At 38.7% G+C, this 20663-nt stretch overlaps 1 protein-coding gene and 1 long non-coding RNA gene across 3 annotated transcripts in view; one reads left to right on the top strand and one right to left on the bottom strand.

Annotated features, from left to right (window-relative positions):
• Window positions 1–20663, bottom strand: part of MKLN1 (muskelin 1) — a 321865-nt gene that overhangs the window by 244499 nt on the left and 56703 nt on the right. The window lies entirely within an intron of this gene.
• LOC113911440 overlaps window positions 1–20663 on the top strand; it is a 37644-nt gene that overhangs the window by 15891 nt on the left and 1090 nt on the right. The window contains exons 2-3 of one of the 2 annotated variants that reach the window (XR_003516469.2): window positions 2602–2778; window positions 18443–18555. This is a non-coding gene — a long non-coding RNA (uncharacterized LOC113911440). Of the gene's footprint in view, window positions 1–2601; window positions 2779–6366; window positions 6855–18442; window positions 18556–20663 lie in introns of those variants that run through there. The other variant, XR_003516468.2, reaches the window with a different exon arrangement.

Below are 20663 nucleotides of genomic sequence, written 5' to 3'. Positions count from 1 at the left end.
GACAACTCAGCAAGGCTGCAGGGTATAAGATCAACAAACAAAACTCAATTACACTCCTGTATCTCAGTATTTATCACATACAATATTTAAAAGCAAACAAAAGACACCATTTTTCACAGCAATACGTGATGAAGTGTCTAGGAATAAATAAACACAAATGTAGACTTTTATCTAAATAAAATGTTGATTTTATGTAGAAAATATTTTTATGGAACAAATTAAGATTGAGTAAGTGGAGACCTATACCATATTCATGAATTAGAATATTCATTAAAACGAATGAAGATGTCATTTCTTCTAAAGTTAATGTTTAATTTCAGTGCAAACCCAGTTCTTAAAATCCTGATTATGTAACATGGAACAATGATCACTTAATTCATGTAGAACAGTAAAGGGTCAAAACTAATTATAGTAGGTGGGAATGTCTTTGGCTGCAAGTGAAAGAATATAAAACTTAAAGTGGCTTAAACAATAACAGGTTTATTATTTCACATCACAGGATGTCCAGTGGTAGGTGGCTTCAAGATTGGTTAATTCAGCAGCACAATGACATCACTGAGATGTGGGACGTTTTCATCTCTCTGCCTCGCCATTCTCAGTGTGCTGGGCTCCAGCTTGTCCTCTCAAGGTAGCAAGATGGTTGCCACTGCCCCGGCCATCATGTTTTCCTCCAACTCTGTCCAAAGATAGGAAGGGCAAGTCTTCTTCTTTTGTACCTTTTTAAATGAGAAGAAAACTTACCTATCCTATCCCATCTCCACCCTAACACAATTTCACATAGGTTTCATTGGCAAGAGATGCAACACACATGCCTATGGTCAAACCAGTCCCAATGGAATGTTAATTACTATAATGGGCTTAAACTAAGCACAGTGGGGTGGGGTTCATGGACACCTGAAAACAATTTAGGTTCAGTTAGAAAGGAGAAAGAGACAATATACTTTGGACAGATAATCAACCACAATACCCAAGGCAATTTTAAAAAGAATAAGTCAGGGGGGTTGCCTTACCAAAAAAAAAAAAAAAAATCAATCAAAATTTAAAGCCAGAGATAGCATAACAAACCTGGAGAGAAAAGATGAGTGTTAATAAATGTGTGTTTGAATACTTATATATGTATTTCCTATTTCATATCACAAGATTTTAAGTTGATTTAAAGACCTAAATGTGAATAGTCAAATTTTATACCTATAGGAAACATATAAGAGATTGTCTTTACACCCTTGGGATAGGAAGAATTTATTAAATACAGCACAAAAGAATAAAATGTCAAGGAAAAGATGAATAATTTTACTAGTTTAAAATAAAAATACATCATCAACAAAGTGAAAAGACAAGCTTAGACTGAGAAAAGATATTTTTCCAGACATACAACAACCAAGGTATTTGTGTTAAAAAATTATGAAGGACTCCTGCAAAGCAATAAGAAAAAGAAACAACTAGAAGGAAAATTTGACAAAGGATATGAACAGGCAGTTCTCAGAATAGAAACCCTAATGGCTAATACACATACAAGAAGATGTTCGATCTTACTAGAAATGAAGGGAAAACAAAATAAAATAATAAAAAGTTACCATTTCATAGCTATAAATATGCAAACATTTTAAAATTTGAAAATACCAAAAATTAGCAAGATGTGGAGAAATAGGACTCTTAGAAAGCAAAATGGTGATATATACTTATTTAAATCCTAACATCCAGCAGTTGCTCTCTTGCCTAGATTAGTGGTTTTCAACCAGAGGTGATTTTGCCCCCTAGAAAACATTTGACGATGTTTTCGTAAATTAGAAGACATTTATGGTCATAACACTGTGTATTGGGGCTGGTACTGATACCTTCCGGGTAGAGGTGAGGGGTGCTGCTAAATATCTTACCCCGCAACAAAGAGTTATATAGTCCAAAATGTCAATAATACCAGGGTTGAGAACTTCTGGGCTAGAAAAACTCTCACATGGTGTGCACCAGGAGACAGGTATTTAAATGTTAAATGCAGTATTGTTTAAATAGCAAACAATCACGAACTCAAAGCAACACATACATCCATAATGCAGGAAAATGGATAAGAAACTTGGGTATTTCAAACAAGGGCATAATATATAACAGGTGTAATTAATGAATTAGTTCTTCAGGTTGCAACATGAATAAACCTAAAAAGTAATGATGACTAAAAAAGTATTGCAGAATGTTATGTACAGCGTGATATAGTATTCCTTTACAGTTTACAAACACAGAGCGATACTATATATTATTTATGAATATGTACATATAATATAAAAGTATAAAAACATGCATTGGTAATGATTTATGGGAACTTCAAGATAGTGATTACTTTTGGGAAAAGAGGAAAGTAGGAAAAATAGAGAAATGAATGAGATCAGAAGTAGACAATGGTTTCAATTCTGCTTGTAAGAATTTTTACAACAAACAAAAAACCCAAAGGCAATAAATCAGACATTAGGATTTGTTGAGTATTTTATACATAGATGTTTGTTAAACTATTTTCTATATTTTTCTGTCTGTTTGAAATATTTATGATGAAAATATTTTAAAAATATTTTAAGAGCTGCATCTGCTAGAATGAGTATTCTGTTTGTGTTTCAGGAGCATGGAGTTGGTGGAAGAGGTCCGTGTTTCCAGAAGAAACCGTGCCATTCCACAGGGAAATTAGAAAAGGAGAAAGTGACTCCTGAATAAAGGAGAGTTTATTCATTTAATAAAGACCCTTCTCCGAGGGATTCTTGGCAGGAAGAGTTCGCTTTCCTGCTGCGCCAGTGATTGGTAGGCTATACCTCTGTCCATGGTCCTATTCCTCTGCTTCAAACAACCTTAGAAGAATTCAGAGGGAGGTTCAAATTTGCAATGTAGAAAGACATTGAAGTGTTCTAGATAGAGCTGAGAAGCTGAGAGAAGAGGAAATATTGTGGGTATAGCAGATCTTTTGAATATTTGAAAAGAAGTTCCAACTGTCTGCAGCAGATCCCACCAGCAGAAGGGGATCCTGCGGGACAGCCATTCTTTGTGATATTGATGAATAGCATCTATCAGTGGAGTGAGCTCCACTTGAGCTGAAGCCTGCTTGGTAGGAATGACACTATCATCTCCCTAACATTTCATATTTTTAATGAAAGGCCTTCTCATTCCTAACGCTTTTCATCATTTTTTCCCCAACACTTCTGTAAGACCAGTCGATATTCATCTCTGCTTTTACAGTGATGAAGAGAGACTAACAAAGCTTTCCAAAGGACTTAGGTTCTTTCTGTTAACCAATGTATTTTTTACCTAAGCCGCTGGGGATATATAAACAGTGAGAGTAACTCAACTGAGAAAGATATTTTATGGGCATCCCATAGTAATCGCCTATCTTTTAAAAAGAAACAACTTTTTTTTTTCTTTTTTTTTTTGAGATCCCAGGAGGTGTCTGGCACTGCACGACGTGGTATGAGCATGAGAGTGCAGAACATAATGTTTGGGAACGTAATGTTCCTCCAGGGACTTAAAAATTAATGCAGACCCAAAACTGTTAGAAAAATGTTGGTTGTAATAAATTATGGGAAAACAAAGTGCAAGGTGTAGGGACAAAAATCCCGAGCATAGTGATGAACCAGGGAACATGAATACAGAATATCATGAGCCAATTAACCTCAGGAGAACATGGACTTCACAGTATGGACAGAATAGAAGATATTTACCCCGAGAAGTCAATTTTGCAGACTCATTACTTGTCCACACACACAAAATCAATAGCTGTTTCTGATGGGCCACTGGCAAAAGAAATTTACTGTTCTTTCTATAGATGGAGTCTAAACCATCCAGCACATGATGAAGTGCTTAAGGAAAAAAATATGTGGGTTGGCAAACTTTTAATCTACAAAAGTGGTGATCTAGTTTTGGGTGATAGCTCTAATGGAAATAGGTGCAATTGCGTTTGTAGATGCTGATTTTTATCAGCAACCAGAACTGTGCTAAGAGCTCAATTTGGCCTACTTTAGGTTCCCTGGGTAAGTTAGTGGGGGAATTTTCATTAGGTTATTTGTTATATGTCAGAAGAGGAAATAAAGCAATACACAAACACTGTGATATATAGGTAAGAAGCTATCTTAATAGAAATAGTTCTCTAGTCTAGGATGTTTCCCTCCCAAGGTGATGGAAAGTACTTGGAAATGCAGGGACCTAACTGGTCTTCAGACTAAGCTTCCTTCATTGCCCCAGCCTTTCTGTTTTAACAACTTCAACCTTGCTAACCTACCAATACTAGGGGAGTTGGTTTTATTTATATACTGATAGCTTCTGATTTGGGCCATTGCACCTTCATTCACTTGTCATCGTTGCACCTTCATTCACTTTTATACTTTTTTTCACATTTTCTTGTATCATAGTAATATGAAAAGATAAAAAAAAATATCTAGAAATGTTTTTTTCCATTGTGGAAGTGAAAAATTTAGATGGTCACTTCCCCCTGGATATCTAATAGGCATCTCAAACTGAACATGGCCAAAAGAGAACTCTTGATTCTTTCCCTTAACCTTCTTGTATCAAACACCAAGAGGCTTAAATAGAGTTTTACTTTTCTCATAAACAAGATGTCTGGCAGTAGATTATTTCTGGTGTTGGTTCAGCTGCTCAACTATACCATCAAGGACCCATTGATAGTGTTCCTCTTTTTTTCTATGTCACCATCCTTAACATGTTGGCTTTTAATCATCATGACTTTGTTTCGTGGTCACAAGATGGCTGCTGTGACTCCAGGCATTGTGATGGTGCTCAAGATAGCCATATCTATCCACAGAAGGCTTTCACTTAGGTCTCATTAGCCAGAAATGAATCACTCCTGGCTGCAGAGGAGCAAAAGAGAATGGGATTATTATGATTGAATTATACCAATCATGATTCATCACTTGGAGCTGGACATACTGTCACCCTCCACCAAGTCAGGGCTCTGTTAGCAAGGAGGAAGAGAAGAACAGCTGTTGGAAAGGGAATTGACACGGTCTGCTATACTTCTTATTCCCAGCCTATCTGTTTCACTAAAGAGCATCACCATCTGCCCAGTGCCCAGGAGAGGAGAGAATTTTAATCTCTTTCTTTCTCTTATGTCTGCCATAATAAACCACCAGAAAGTTCTGTGGACTCTACCTCCCGTGTATACCCCTAATCCACTCTATTCTCCCTGTCTTTGCCATTGCTATCCTCATTCAAGTCACCATTGTTTACCTGAATTACTGCAATTGCCTCCTAAAGAAACAGAAAAAAATCACTTCCTTGCTTAAAACCTCCCGTTGGCTTCCCATCTCACCTAAAATCCAAATTCCTTACTATGACCTTCCGTGCCTAAAAGATCTAGGTTCTGTCCACCTGTCCAACTTCATCCTGTTCCACTTTTCTGTTTGTCCCAGACTTCCAGCCATGCAGGCTTCTTTCTCTTCCTCAGTCACCTTGTTACCATCTTGGGGACCTTCAGACCACCTCTTTTTTCCACCTAAAGTGCTATGCATTCTGATCTTTTCATGACCAGCTCCTCTTTGTCATTTAGATCACTGTTCAGATGTCCTCTCTTTAGAGAGCTCTTCGCTGGCCACCCAATCTAAAATGGCAACCTGGTTGGTCATCCAACACTTCCTTTTATTTTATTTCTCTGTGTTGCACCTATCACTGTATAACATTATCTTGTTTACCTCTTTAGGTATCATGTTATGAAATGTAACTATTTGTTTTCCAACTCCTCCACACTAGAATAGAAGCTCCTTGACAACAGAGACCTTGTGCCTTGTGTTCACGGCTGTATTCCTAGCACCTAGATCAAGGCACGTGGCAGGTTCTCCTCAAAGACTTCTGAGGGAATGAGTACACGAGAGGAAAGATTTTTCTTAAGCAGAAACTTTAGCAATAAAAGAACATCTGTAACCTATTATCAGCATCCTTGGAGTTGTCCTTCATAGAGCAAAATAACTTTGTTAGTTAAAGGATATAAGATGTGTTATGTTTTAAAGACATCACAATTAACAAGCAATACTAATTTCTTCCACGCAGCCTCTTTCCTGCTGTGTCCTACTTTCCAAATCTAAACACGCCACACACACTCTTAGTCTTTGTGCTCTATCAGTGCAATTATTGACTGTCTTCGCTACTGACTCCTCTCCTTTGGCCCTCATGATATGACTACGTTTTCTCACCATTTTCTGAAGTTCTGGGACAATTTAAAAGAAACTTTTGGGCAATGTCCTCCTTTCCTCCATTTTTTTTTTTTTTTTTGGCCAGGATTTCAAGAAGGGGAATACCAAAATGTCCTTGGAAGAAGAAATACTTAGCATCTGAAATTTTCTGCCTTTTTGTGAGGTTTTCACATTTCTGTGTATGTTCTTCCTAAAGGCTAAAACCATTTGCACTCCCTTCACCAGAAAACCAGACCTTTTCATCAGGCTGTCCTTCAGGTAAAATGTTAAAATTGGAGAATATGCAGCCTTCATTCATCTGTCTCCAGGAGCCTTTAAGTCCTTCCCACAACTTCTCAATCCTGAGGTGACCCTCTGAAGGCCCAGACTTCTGGATCAGCAGCTCGCCAGGCCCACGGGCTCAGCCTGCATCCCAGACATCCTGTGCATCTGGCAGGCATTGGCACATTGAAATTGTGCAACAGAAGCTTTGAGAAGTTCATTTCCACACTGGAGACACAGCATTCTGGTGATGGTGCCCCAGCATACTCCAAAAATGCCCTTATGTTTAGAAACATAAGTATCCCCGAATACTGCTCATAAATTACATGCAAAGAATCCCTGGACTTACCAATAGAAAATAGCAAAAGGATTCCCCCCCTCCAAGGTCTTCTGTGAATATATTATAAACAAGAATAAACTGTTCCTCCGACTTCACACAATCGCAGCCTCTCGCCTGTCTTCACCTGCCATCGCCCCCACCCCCTCACACCCATGTCTAGCTTCCCACCCACACCTTATCTCTTGAACATTCACAGGCCCCTGAAACATAACAGATCCCAAAATAGCCTTGGCAACATTACTGATCACGCATCTGTAAAAAAATGTGGGGATGGGCACCCCCAAAATACATATATTAAAAAATAAGCCATACACAAATATTTCTTTAAAAACAACAACAACAACAAAAACTGGGAATAAAATAAATAATTAAATTATTTGATTCAATACTGTTGGGAGTCTATTTCTGGATCATATCTCAGGTTAACTGGGTAGTTCTATTTTCTTATGGTTATCAGGATTCTAAAGACAGCTCCCCAAGAAGCCTATTTCCTGAACTTCAGTCAAATACTAATCTAGGTGCTGCTTCAGTCACTAATCTAGATACTCTGGTGAAGGGATTTTGCAGATGCAATTAAATCAGTTTACTTTAAGATACAGGGATTATCCAGAGGGGCCTGGGTCAATCAGGTGAACCCTTTAAAAGAATAGATTCCTCAGTTGGTAGCAGAAGAGGAGGTCAAAGAGATTCTGGAATGTGAGAAAGATTTGAGGGTGATTGCTGGCTTTGAAGATAGAGAAGACCATGTGAGAAGGAACGTGTGTGGCCTCTAGGAACAGAGAATGGTTCCTGGCTGACAGCCAGAAAGAAAAGAGGCACTTCGGAGCTCTAGTCACAAGGAACTGGGTTCTGCCAGCAGTCTGAATGAGCTTGGAAGCAGATTCTTCCCCAGAGCCTCGAGATAAGAGTCTAGCCTGACTAATACCTTGATTTCTGCCTTGTGGCATCCTACACAGAGAACCAGCCAAACCTACCCAGACCTCTGAACTACAGAAGTGTGAGCTAATAAATGAGATGTAGTTCTAACCCCCTAAGTTAGTGGTAATTTGCTGCACAGCAGGAGAAAACTAATATATCCCTTTGGTTTTCACATCTCTAAATAAAGGTAATAATGTCTGGCTATGTCCTAGAACCACTTAGAAAACAAATATTAGTAAGATTTAATTAATATGATTTAAGTTCAATCAGAAAAGAAATATGTTAAATTATTTTCAAGATGCTATGATTTTTTAATTAATTATAACATGCATTGAGGTTCAATCCAGGATAATTAGACTTAATCCTAGTTAGGTCTGTTTTCTCATATTTGTTGCAATGGCAGGACAAGGCTAACTTTAGAAGCCATCTCTGATGAATTTACAGTGTGGAATTGTTGCTTCAGGGAGCCATGATTTAATCTGCAGTTTCTTCATTTCACGGAACAATGTCGGCATTTTATAGATATTTTACTGGATACCACATCTACAGGTCAAAGAGAGGGATTTTTTTTTCTTAGCTATATTTCCCTCTCTGAAAAACTTGACCTTTACCTTGGCAAATTTGTTGAAATTCATCAAGCTGCATTCTGACATTGAGAAAATTGTGAGAGAAGTAGCATAAGATGATTGTACCTGTTTTAATAAAATGGATCACTGAGATAAGAGAAAACCAGAAAATGGGGCAAGAACATTCTGACCACATAATCATTCCCTAGGTAAATAGAGATGTGAATGGTGCTGAGCCTGCTAGCCCAGATTTCTCCTCTTCAGAATGATGGGTAACCATGGAGATCTCTGTTGAGCACAACCCCGAGACCAGATGTAGTTTAAACAGAGTGATCTGGGCAAGATAGGAGGCAGGAAGGAAAGTGAGTGAGAGGTTGTATACAAGGTGAGAACATTCCAATTTAGGGAGTAGACTTTATATACAGGATGAGAGGTATAGATAGCTTGGTAGTTAAAAGCTATATGACTGTAGGCAAATTACTTAAATTCCCTGAGCCTCAGTTTCCCTGTGTCTAAGTAAGGAGAGTTTTTCAGTGTTCTCAGCACAGGGCCTAGGACATGGAGTCCTCAGTAAACGATGGCCGCATTAGGACCAAGCAATGTTATCCTTCCGCCCTTGTCCAAGAATCCTGGATAATCATCGCTATTCTAATGGATGCTAATAGACCCGCTGGCTGGTCCAGAGCATCGTGTTCAAAGCGAAAGGCCGGATGTCCAGGCCAGAAGTCTAGTGCAAACACTCCCTTAGGGGAGGGAGGGACAGGGAGAGTGGATCTGGCTATGGAAGTCCTGTTCCTCAGACAAGGGCAGGGTATGTAATAGATCCACAGAAGGAAGGATCTGTAAGCAAATATTCACAAATAAAAATCTCTTTCTAAAACAATCCAATTTTCTGGCCCAATCAGTTGACAATAACTTGGCTATTGAAAATCATATTTTCCCAACATGATCCATTTTCTTGGCTTTCCTAAGTCATTAATTATGACCATGTTTTCCCAAATGTGGAAATTCCCCTTGCGCAGATGCGTCTGCTGGCCAACCCTCCTTTCCTGAGAAGTCTCCACAGCACAAAAATATTTTTGTTTTCCCCAATTGCCCACAGGGAAAATTTCCTCACTCTTTATTTCCCTCCTCCCTTAAAGCCCTCTGGCAATTTCCAGGAATCTGAGTAAACCAGAATCACTTAGATCACTGAAGAGCCTTTTGGATGTTCTACTTCTAATATGGCAAAAGAGAATCCTGAACTTTAAATTTAACGCTATTAAACCAACCTTAAGAGTTCCTTTTAATAACCAAAAGCAATGCCACTGATATCAAAATGCCTCCCACTCCTGCCTGAGAATGTGGCTCCGGGATTTGGGAGCTTAAATTATAAACTGAAGTGGACAAAGTGACTATCCCTGTACCTAGATCAAATGCCATTATGTGAAATATGCTTCAGACACATTAAAGCCCTATACAAATGTAGGCCTTTGGCCAAGTGGATATGCGATCCGAAAAGGGAGTGATTATTCAAATCGTAAAAATTTGTTAGAATTTACTCTGGTTACCTGACTCATCTTCTGGGTTCACAAAATGCTCTGTGCAGGGCTGACAATAGTATAGGTACTTACTCGAGAGATATATTGTTCTTTCCAGAACATTCATCAAGAAGCATTCCTGTGCCAGAAACTAAATTTAGCTGGTGGGGAGGGGTTGATATGGTGATGAATCAGATTGGGTCTCTGCCTTCAAAGTCTTTATACTCTAGTAAAGGAGATGTGTTGTACATACTCTCAGTGGTTCTCAGGGGCAATTCTGCCTCCACCAGCCCACCTCAGGGAGATTTGGCAATATCTGGAGACATTTCTGATGATCAGAACTAGAAGTCGGGGTGCTACTGGCATCTAATGGAAAGAAGCAAAGGATGCCTTCTCAACATTCTACAGTGCACAGGGCAGCCCCCCACAACGAAGAATTACCTGGTCTGAAATATCATCAGTGCCAAGGTTGAGAAACCCTTAATTAGTGACAGTACCCAGAACAAAGGGCTTGTTGGTTGACTGATTGATTGGTGTTGGTGCGCATGGTAAATGACCTTCATCCCAGTCATTTTGAATTTGTACCTGTGCCTAACCCATTATAACTGTTAGGAATCTTTTGAATAAATGAGTACATTTAGACAGGTATTAAAGCATGAGATAAAGTGTCACGAGGCAAATGAGTGATAATTTAGAGTGAATTGTTAACTCAAGAGGACAAAAATTTTCTAGAATGATGCCGAGCATATAGTAACTGCTCAGTGAATGTGAACTGAACATATTTAGATAACCTTGCCACACTCATTTGCTTAAAGCTGAGGGTGCACGATATTGAAGAATCTTATCTTTAAAGCAGTCTTGGCAGTAGCCTTTCTTCTTGGAAATACTTCACTATAGACTGCTTGAGTGGCATATTGTACCATAAAGGGATCAAACTATGAATTTTTAATAATATTACAGAATTCAAAATTGTCACTAATTCAAATCGGTCCTTTCTCTAATGTGCCTAATTAGTGAATGTTAAGGAAGTGTGACATTTCAAACATCGAATAACTGAGGTAGCCGCTTAATGAATTTAGGGAAGGACGAAGTATTTATTGAAAAACAAAAGATTTATACAATCTAAAGAGAAACCAGAGTATGGAAGAAGTATTTTGAAGTGTGGCCTTAACTTCTTTACATAGAATGTGGGTTCTGCTGTTTATATACCATAAAAGTAAGAATAAGTAGCAGAGGCATGGGTTTGCAACTGTTGCTTGATATGCATAAACACCAACAATAAGGGGATGGTTAAGTGACACTCTCAATTAAGGATCAAGTAAAATGAAACTGTATCTTTAAATTAGAATATGTCCATACAAAAATAAGATTTAATTTTCTAAATTTGTTTATACTTTTTTTTCCCCCAGAAAAATGATCAGGTGGTCTAATGTTCTAGTGTTTATAAGATAAACAGAGCTATTATTGCATGGAAAATCTGTACTTTTGATGAAGCAATTACCTTCAATTGTGATTATGTGGGTTTCCAAGGAAATATTGGCTTTCTTCTTCCACCTATTCGACCTGTAACTTCTCAATGTAAATTGGTGAGTAAGTCAGGAAATGGCATCTAATTTTGTATTAACATTAGTCAAACGTAAGTAGGAGAGAGAGCTACCATTAAAATTTTAAATAGAAATAACTGGGATAATCTGCCATTTTGGATAATCAAGTATGAATGTTCCCTGAGTTTAACACAGATAATGGAGACCACTGTGTCTCCGATTTTTGCAACATAAAAGGAGCAAAATTTCCTTCAGGTTTGAAAATTCTCTGTTAAGTCTTTTTCTGAAAGTGACTTTAATGAGGTATGTTTAGAAGTGGGGGAGGGGAAATTTAACTCTACTTTGCATAAAGAAACAATTAAATAAAAACTAGTTCACCTCTGCAAGAGAAGGAATCTTATGGGGGTAAATTTACTAATGGATGAATAAGATTAAAAGTGACACATTTTTTAAAAACATAAAATGCTAGAAAATTAAAAGAATAAATTTTGGCTCAGGGGAATAATTTAGTATGCTCAGAAAAAGAGCATCACCAGTGAAAATAGATCTTGATGTGACATACAATAACTGACCTAGCACCGGCACTGGCCAATCAAAGTAGATGTCCAATTAAGCAGAATGGACACTTGGCCATAAACAACTGGAATGTTCAAACTAATATGTACCAGCTAAATATCAACCCTGCATATTTTATATGACCATGAGACTCAGTAGAAAGTTGATTTGTAAACTGGAAAACATTATGGAAATGTATCTTATTGTAATATGTTTTGATGCAGCTGAATCAAGAGTCAGATCATGGATAGGTAGACAAAAATATCTGCTAATTTCTATTGAACTCATCTTACAATTGCTTATGGACTGAGGATTCTTCGTTCCTTTCACTTCCTTTTTTTCACTTTTCATTATTATAAAAAGTTAGGTTTGGGGTCTCTTTAGACCATCATCAATAAGACCACCCTTCACTGCCTGAGGGCAAATCTCTTTAAAATTCTAATATATCTCTTATTTCCATGTCTGGAATGGTATTCCCATAAAATCTGTGATGGTTGTTTTTAGGTGGTGGATGGGTGATAGATGGGTAGATAGAACACAAACAGCATTACACCACAATGTTAAAAAAAAAAAGTTATTCCTAATCTGCTACCCTTTAAAAAAATCAACTATTTTTTAATTTCTGTTACTGATCCAGGATCCCCTAGTCTCAAGTAAATATAACCCATTTGGATCTGCGAGAAATGTGGGGAGGGTATTTTTTGTTTTCTTCCTTACATTCTTTTGTGTTGTTTGAATTTTTTTCAATAGTTTTTTTTTTTACAATTGATTAAAATAAAAATAATCATTTTTTAAGTCTCTCTATTCTATTTATTTAGCCAAAATTGTAGTTCAGTCTTCTATCCTATTAGCTAATTGATTTTCTGAGTTTGTTTCCCCAAACTCAATACCACTTTCATTTTTGAGGACCAAATTTTATTTTATTTTTTTAAGATTTATTTATTTATTTTGAGAGAGTGAGAATGAGAGAGAGAGAGAGTACATGAAAGGGGGGAAGGTTAGAGGGAGAAGCAGGCTCCTCGCTGAGCAGGGAGCCTGATGCGGGACTCGATCCCGGGACTCCAGGATCATGACCTGAGCCGAAGGCAGTTGCTTAACCAACTGAGCCACCCAGGCGCCCTAGGACCAAATTTTAATTAATTTATTTTCAAAGTTTTAATTTTAATTCCAGCTGGTTAACATATAGTCTTATATTAGTTTCAGGTGTACAATGTAGCGATTCAACAGATCCATGCATCACCTGGTGCTCATCATGACAAGTGCCTTCCTTAATCCCCAGCATCTAGTTCACCCATTCCCTCATTCACCTCCCTTCTGGTAAACTTCAGTTTGTTCTCTATAGTTAAGAGTCTGTTTCTTGATTTCTCTCTCTCTCTCTCTCTCTCTCTGTCTCTCTCCCCTTTCCCTTTGCTCATTTGTTTGTTTCTTAAATTCCACACATGAATGAAATCATATGGTGTTTGTCTTTCTCTGACTTATTTCACTTAGCATAGTACCCCCTAACTCCATCCACGTTGTTACAAATGGCAAGATTTCATTCTTTTTATGGCTGAGTAATATTCCATTGTATGTATATGTGTATATATATATGCCACATCTTCTTTATCCATTCATCATTTGATGAACACTGGACTGCTTCCATATCTTGGCTATTGTAAATAATGCTGCTATAAACAGGGGGCGGGGAGGGCATGTATCCCTTTGAATTCTTTGGGTAAATACCACTTTCATTTTAAACTCATCTTGAAAGAATTTCCCATAGAGCCAATGTGAAAAGGCAGGATATCAAACTGCGCAGGGCACACTATCTTGAAGAGATTTTCTTTTGTTATTTTTGTTCTTTGTGTTGTCACATCTAGTTGTTTCATAATACTGCTAAACTCTTCAATTTCCTTTGAAAGGAATACTGCCATATGTATAATTTAGGTAACCTGGGAACACACTTCTCAGTGGAGATGGTATTTGTAAGAGTTGGAAAGATCCCTGGATAAAATAATCTCAGAAATTTCCCTTTGTTGTACAGGTATCAGAGTGACAAAGGGGGATGGATTTGGGAGAGACTTGGGAAATACTGTGGAATCAAGGCTTACAAATTCTTTATACAATTTTCCTTTTTAGGGTCTGATTCTCACGGTGTGATGGACACCATGGACTAATAAAAATTCCAAAACGTCTTTAAACCAAATGGTTCAGACTCTTCACATTTCTTGTGGATTCTGAAGGGTTATATTTACTTGAGACTGGGGAGGTCCTGGATCAGTAACAGAAATTCAAAAATAGTTGATTTTTTAAAGGGTAGCCGATTAAGAATAACTTTTTTTTTTGCCTGCTTCTCCCTCTCCCACTCCCCCTGCCTGTGTTCCCTCTCTCGCTGTGTTTCTCTCTGTCAAATAAATAAATAAAATCTTAAAGAAAAAAAAAAAGACATTAAAAGAAAACTTGACTAATGTGACCTCTCAAGTCCCTTTTATCTTTAAATTCTGTGCTCTGAAGTTTACCTTCTAATCTTATGGTGGTGATGCTCCATATCAGGATAGGTGTGTTTTCTGGCTACCCTCCTCACTTTGCCTTGAACACGCAACTTCTGTGAGGAAATGGAGTGTGTGGGAGAGTATTCCTAGGAGAGCTGGAACTGTCCAGCAGTGGAAGGAATTGCCCACACTCTAGGTCCCAAGCAATGAGACTTAACGGCAAATTGGAGCAGGGCATCTGCTAAACCACTCTTGACCACGAAAGAGGCCTGTATGCATTCCTGTATGCAGAAGTACTGCATGGGGTGCTTACTCATCCCCATTCCAAGGAGATATTTCCTGTTTTCTATATTGCTTTTCATTTAAAATGGGGTCAATGGTCTTTTGAATTGTGTAGGAAAAAAAGTACAAGGGATAGATAGAAGAAGAGCTGAGGAGGACAGAAGGCAAAAACAGGACTATTACATTGTACCAGCAGGCTTTTGGTTTGTTGATTTCAAACTATTTAGCCAAACACACACACACACACACACACGCACACACGCACACATTAGGTTAACATGTTCTATCTGTAGATGGGGTCAGATCTATAGCAACTTCATCATTTATATTTTACAATCAGTAATACAGTTACTGTAGTACACCATTTGAAAAAAAACATTGTGTCAAGTATTAGCTTAGGAAGGCTTCCCAGAATATATAGCTAAGAAAATCAAAAATGAAGTTAATCGGTCCTTAAAACGTTGCTCAGTCTTTCCCTATTCAAGTGGCAGATGAATTCACTTTGATGTATGCCCACTTGATTGAGGTGGTGAGGAATGATGTAAAAATCTTTAAACATGTTTATAATTCTTTTTAATAAGTGGCTGGATACCTAGCCCGTATTTCCTTATATTTTCTTCTGAAAGGAAGGATCAATGTTTCCACAGACATCCTAGATTTGAGAAGAAAGAACTTTGGGGAAACATCTCATCCAGCTCCCTTATACTGGGTGATTAAATAGTAACCCAATTTTATAGGTGAAACAACTGAATGTGTTGAATTGCTCCATACATTTTTTTAAAAAAACTATTTTTAACTTTATGCAATAATACATATTCATTGTAGAAAATTTGAGAATATAAAAATACACAAAGAAAATAAAAATCACCCTGGAGTAACTATCGTTTACATTGTGATGTATCGCCTCCTAAATACATACGTATTATCATATATGTATTTCATGCTCAGTACTCTTTGAGGAAAAAAGAGAAGGCAAAGTGGGAGAGCTGTTGGTCCGTCTGATCCATGCCTGGAATCAATGGCCACGTATTTTTAACCATCTTCTTTAATGTGTCTCTACTCTTGGGCCTAATCTGACAATAGATTATAAACAAGGTGCCAAGATTCTTAGTTAGAAAATAACACTAGGGTTGTAGGCAATTCCTTACCTTTCTTTTCCTGAATAGAGACCCAAGAAATTGTAAAGGAAATACGATACTGCAAACATGGCTTTATTTTTGTGAGGTAACACTGGAGGTCCCCATGTTGGCCACTGCAAAGGCAGTCACATGTTTAACAGAGCAAAGAGCCCTACAAAGGAAGAAGTTAACTTTAGCTTTGAAAATCCTTTTATCCTCCATGATTTTGATGGCTTTAAATTTGTCACCTGAATGTGATATTAACATAATCGTCTGCATTTCAGCTAATGAATGCACCTGCTTCTAAGACTTTATTTTAGCAGTTTTAATGAGCTCTTCAAAAGAGTTTGCCTGGACTTACTGTGCGGCTAGAGAAATAGCAGCTGTAAGCAACTAACAACACATTCAGTATTTGAATCAAGCTCTGTGAAGTTGTTAAACTCGAGAAGGAGTGTCTATCCATCTGTCTGTGATAAGGGGAATGAAGCTGAGATGTAGCTGTGATATTTGGAGAAAGCACTAGTGTAAGTGGGGCTGGCCAGAGGAGGTTTTTCCCTGCTTGGCCATAATATATGGATCCCAGGCAGTTCATTTAAGCTCTCTGTATCCCAGTTTCTCATCTTTATAACAATGGTGCCTATTGGGGTGCGTGGGTGGCTTAGTCATTAAGCGTCTGCTCTCAGCTCAGGTCATGATCCCGAGGTCCTGGGATCGAGCCCCACATCGGGCTCCCTGCTCCGCAGGGAAGCCTGCTTCTCCCTCTCCCACTCCCCCTGCTTGTGTTCCCTCTCTTGCTGTGTCTCTCTCTGTCAAATAAATACAATCTTTAAAAAAAAATAATGGTACCTATCTTATAAGCTTGTTGTAAAGATGAAATGCCTCACCTGTTGAAAGCACTCAATTTTGCTTAATTTTATTATAATTATTGTGTTTATTACTAAATAGATGTGACTGTTAGTCAATCAATCAAATTCTATTTGATTGGCTATAGGTTGTAAGATGGTTCTTAGGTGAATAACTACTCATTGAGACCTATAGGAAAAACAACCCAAACTGATCTCTTGTGTTTAAAGCATCAGGAAGTTTATTTCAATGCCGAATCATGTCTTAACCCCACAGTGAAGATTTTTGAAAGAGAAGATGTCAACCAATCACTAGAAGTCCAAATTCCTAAATAATCCAAATGTAAGCCATTTAGAATTTCTAAGTATTATGTAGCTGCTAGGGTACTAGAATAGTTACTTACTTTTTTAATATGTATTCTAATACTTATATTATCAAATTCATTCCACGCTTATCATACTCTGATTTCAACATCACATTTTCATGATGGGAATCTCCCTCCTCCTTTTTTCCCATACGTTCCTCTGTATACTTTACGACGCTCAGTTGAATGGGAAACAAAGAATAGGACAAATGTTGCTTTAAAGATGCACACAGCAGATATGTTACAGATCAACTGGAGGTAGCACTGGGAGTAAAGATGCCACAGATTTTTATCGCCCTCTTTTTCTCTCTCTCAGGAAAATAGGTAGCACAGAGGTGAGCTAGCTGTTAAGAAAATGGAAAATTTTCCTATTTCTTTTTTATTTTATTTCAGTAAACGTGAAACAATTATTCTGGCTGAGATGGAAGTAATTTATTTCCCAGATTCCTTTTCCTCTTTACACCATGCTGGCCAACAGCCTTCCTTTAATAACTGGAGCTAGTCCACTGGTGTTTCACCCCACATGCCACAATGCTAGGGAATCACTGAGGAAACGGGACCAGCATAGGAATCCTCACTACCTTTTTTGTTACAGGGGTTTCTCTGGAAAGACGTTGCATTCTAGAAAGCATCAACTCCAGCCTGCTGAGTAGGCAGCCTTCTGGTAACTGTATGCATCCCGACATTTCAAAAGATCCGTTTTATTCAGACTTGCATGAAGCATCTTTCCAGAAGGCATTCAGTTCTACTCTTAGACCCTAGCTTTGTAACCTAAGAAAACGACCCCAGGGGAGCTCACCTCTGGCTGCCCTTTGACTCTGTTTTGCTGTGGAAGGCAAGCTGACCTCATAGTGATGAGGTTTGTTTATGGTCTGGTGACTCAGTGTGGTCCTCAGAAGGGCAGCATCAGCATCACCTGGGAGCCTGTTAGAAACACAGAGTCTTAGGCCCCACCCCAGAGCTACCAAATCAGAATCTGCATCTTAACAAGATTCTCAGGTGATTTATATGCTTGTTTACATTTAAGAAGCAGTGGCCTAAGGAATCTGCTTGAGATTTTTCTTTGCAGCAATAGAACTCACCATCTCCTGTTCCAAAGTTGTATCCATCCACTTTCCACTTCCAGTCTCTACACAGATTTCTCTGCAGTGCTCCAGAGCAAACTACCTCTATTTTGGATGAGTTCCCAACCCGTGGGTCTTGTACTGATCTGCATTTCAATGGTTCGGGTGGTCAAATGTGTATACAGTCCAGCCTACAACTAGCCAACCATACCCATTCTCCAGCAAGTCATCTTGCCCTCCTTCTTCCCACAGCTGGAGCGTTACCATGTTCATAAATTATTGTTAAAGAAGGAAATTACCAAAAGAAAAAAAAAATAGTCTCCGTAAACCTGCATAGTTTAGAGCTAAAGAATATGTTAAAATTTTCCATCGTGGAAATTTCCCAGCTACTGGGCTCTTTAGATTTTTTTTTTTTTTTTTTTTCAGAGCTGCAAGCAAAGAATGGAAATTTCCAGTTGCAGCATCAAGGACTGCTGTTCTGCTGACTGTCTTGCTCAGCCAGGGTCATCTGCTTCTCTAAGACATCAAGGAACGCCAAGGTAGGTCTGAGAGAACACACACACTTCCTCTGCAGGAAGGAAGGAATGTCTTTGTGCTGCCTCCAAGCTGTGATAAGGAGAGGGGCGGGAGAGGTGACGTGCCCTGCTCCATCCACCTGAGTGTGAATTTTGTTGATCGTTACCACCTATCAGCAGCTTATCGTATTTGACATCTTTCTAATGACAGCTGGCTGGCAGGTCTTTTGTTTTTTTAAGAAATCCCTAAGGTGGGTGGGAGATGCAAAGAGAGGGAAGAAACCAACATTTATTGAGGTCTACCCTCCTAAGTACTCTGCCAGCTATTTTATATATCTCATTTAACCTTTATGTGATCCGCCCAAGGTTAACTTCCTGAACCCACATTTTGGAAGCTTCGTTTGTTCTTCCCGAGACAGCTCTACCTCCCCACAACCCTCCCAGAAACGAGTCATCTGCAAGCATCCTGAAGGCCTCCTCTCCACCTCTTCAATAATAACACTCCAGTTCCTTTTCACGCCATCGAAATTGACATGCATTTCCATTTACAGCTGATCCCAATGTCTGAGTCAACAGGCGTCCAATAGTTCCTTAAATCCCATTATGTTCTTCCCCATGTCCTGCTGCCCTACCACAGAAGTCTGATGGTGACAATGCCATGGAAGACCATGTGTAAAGCCATCGGCTTCTTGAGAACAAGGCCAAAAACCTGTCTGGCTCTAGGCCAGAAAGAACGTTCTCAAACCTAGGTTGGGGGGCTTGTCTGGGTGGTTTGGCAATTTTGATTTTGCCTTTAGTAGTTTGTTTTGATTTTTAGGGGATTCTGAATGACTGTAAGGAGTAAGAGCTACCTAAGGTTACTCTCTTCTTACTGACAACCCATGGTACCAGGAAAAGAACAGTTAAGGAGGATTTCTGGCATCCACTTTTGCTATTTATGCTTATTATTTATTGAGGCAAGTTTGGTAGTAATGAAGATATTACAGCAATAAAAAAAAAGGTGTCGCATGGCTAGTAAGTTTTAAAAAAGAATATTTATTCCTACCTGTATTTTTTATCATACCTGTATCCATAGATAGCAATGTTGTCTTTGAATACGGTGACCAATTTTAATGCAAACCCAAAACAGAAGTGGACTGGAATGGGAATTGTCACCGGGAATATTGTAGGTCTGTTTCGGCTTTAGTCTCAAAAGCTAATGTTGAGTTTAGTCATTGGTTACTTCTCTAATAATGATTTTGCTTATTCCGTTAATCCATTAAAATGGAGTCTGATTCCCTGGTGAAATTTGTCAAGTGGCATTTTAATATGGGTCTGGGTCTCATATGATAGTACCATACCTCTGACAGGCTTCTTTCCATTCCTCCTCCGCTTCTGTCATTAACTAGAAGATATCGGTCCTCTTAGTTGAAGACACTGATGATTCATACCTGTGGGTTGGGCTGAATAAACATATGATGACTATTCTTTTCCACTTTAGACCACAGAGATGACTTTAAAAATATATATATTTTGGTTGGAAAAATGCTAATCTAGATGCTGTTTGACTGACTTCAATCATGGCCCCAATTCTCTCCCTCTTGTTTCTCTACCCCTGGCAACATGACTTTTCAGCAATTCACACCAAGAGTTAGAGTCTATTCCCTGGCTCCTTGAATTTAGGCTGGGTTTTGACTTGCTTTGGCCACTAGAATGCAACAGAAGTAACTGTGCCAGTTGCAAGCATAAATCTTCACGTGTGTGCTTCCATTTTCTTTCTTGGAACCCACCACGGATACTTGCCTAAGCCCAAGCTAACCTGTTGGGGGATGAGAGATCATGTGGAGTAGAGACGAACCAGCCTAGCTGAGGCCATCCCAGGCCAGCCAGCCCAGCGCTAATGTACCAGCTGCCCACACATGCATGAGCAAGCCCACCAAGATCAGTCGGGCCCAGCCTGGATTAGCAAAAACACTCAACCAACTCACAGTCTCATGAGAAATAGTACATGGTAGCAGGTTTAAACCACTACATGTTAAAGTGGTTTGTGATGAAGCAATAGGTAATGGATAAAGGTGTCAATTCCCTTTTTTTTTTTTTCCCCCCTCACTGCCAGGAGCTCAGAGTCAAGTCTGAAGGCCAATCACAGAATC

This window comes from Zalophus californianus, chromosome 12 (genome assembly GCF_009762305.2).
Source record: "Zalophus californianus isolate mZalCal1 chromosome 12, mZalCal1.pri.v2, whole genome shotgun sequence".
Taxonomy (NCBI): Eukaryota; Metazoa; Chordata; class Mammalia; order Carnivora; family Otariidae; genus Zalophus; species Zalophus californianus.
Note: the sequence above shows the minus strand (reverse complement) of the source record. Positions and strands in the feature narration are given on the sequence as shown.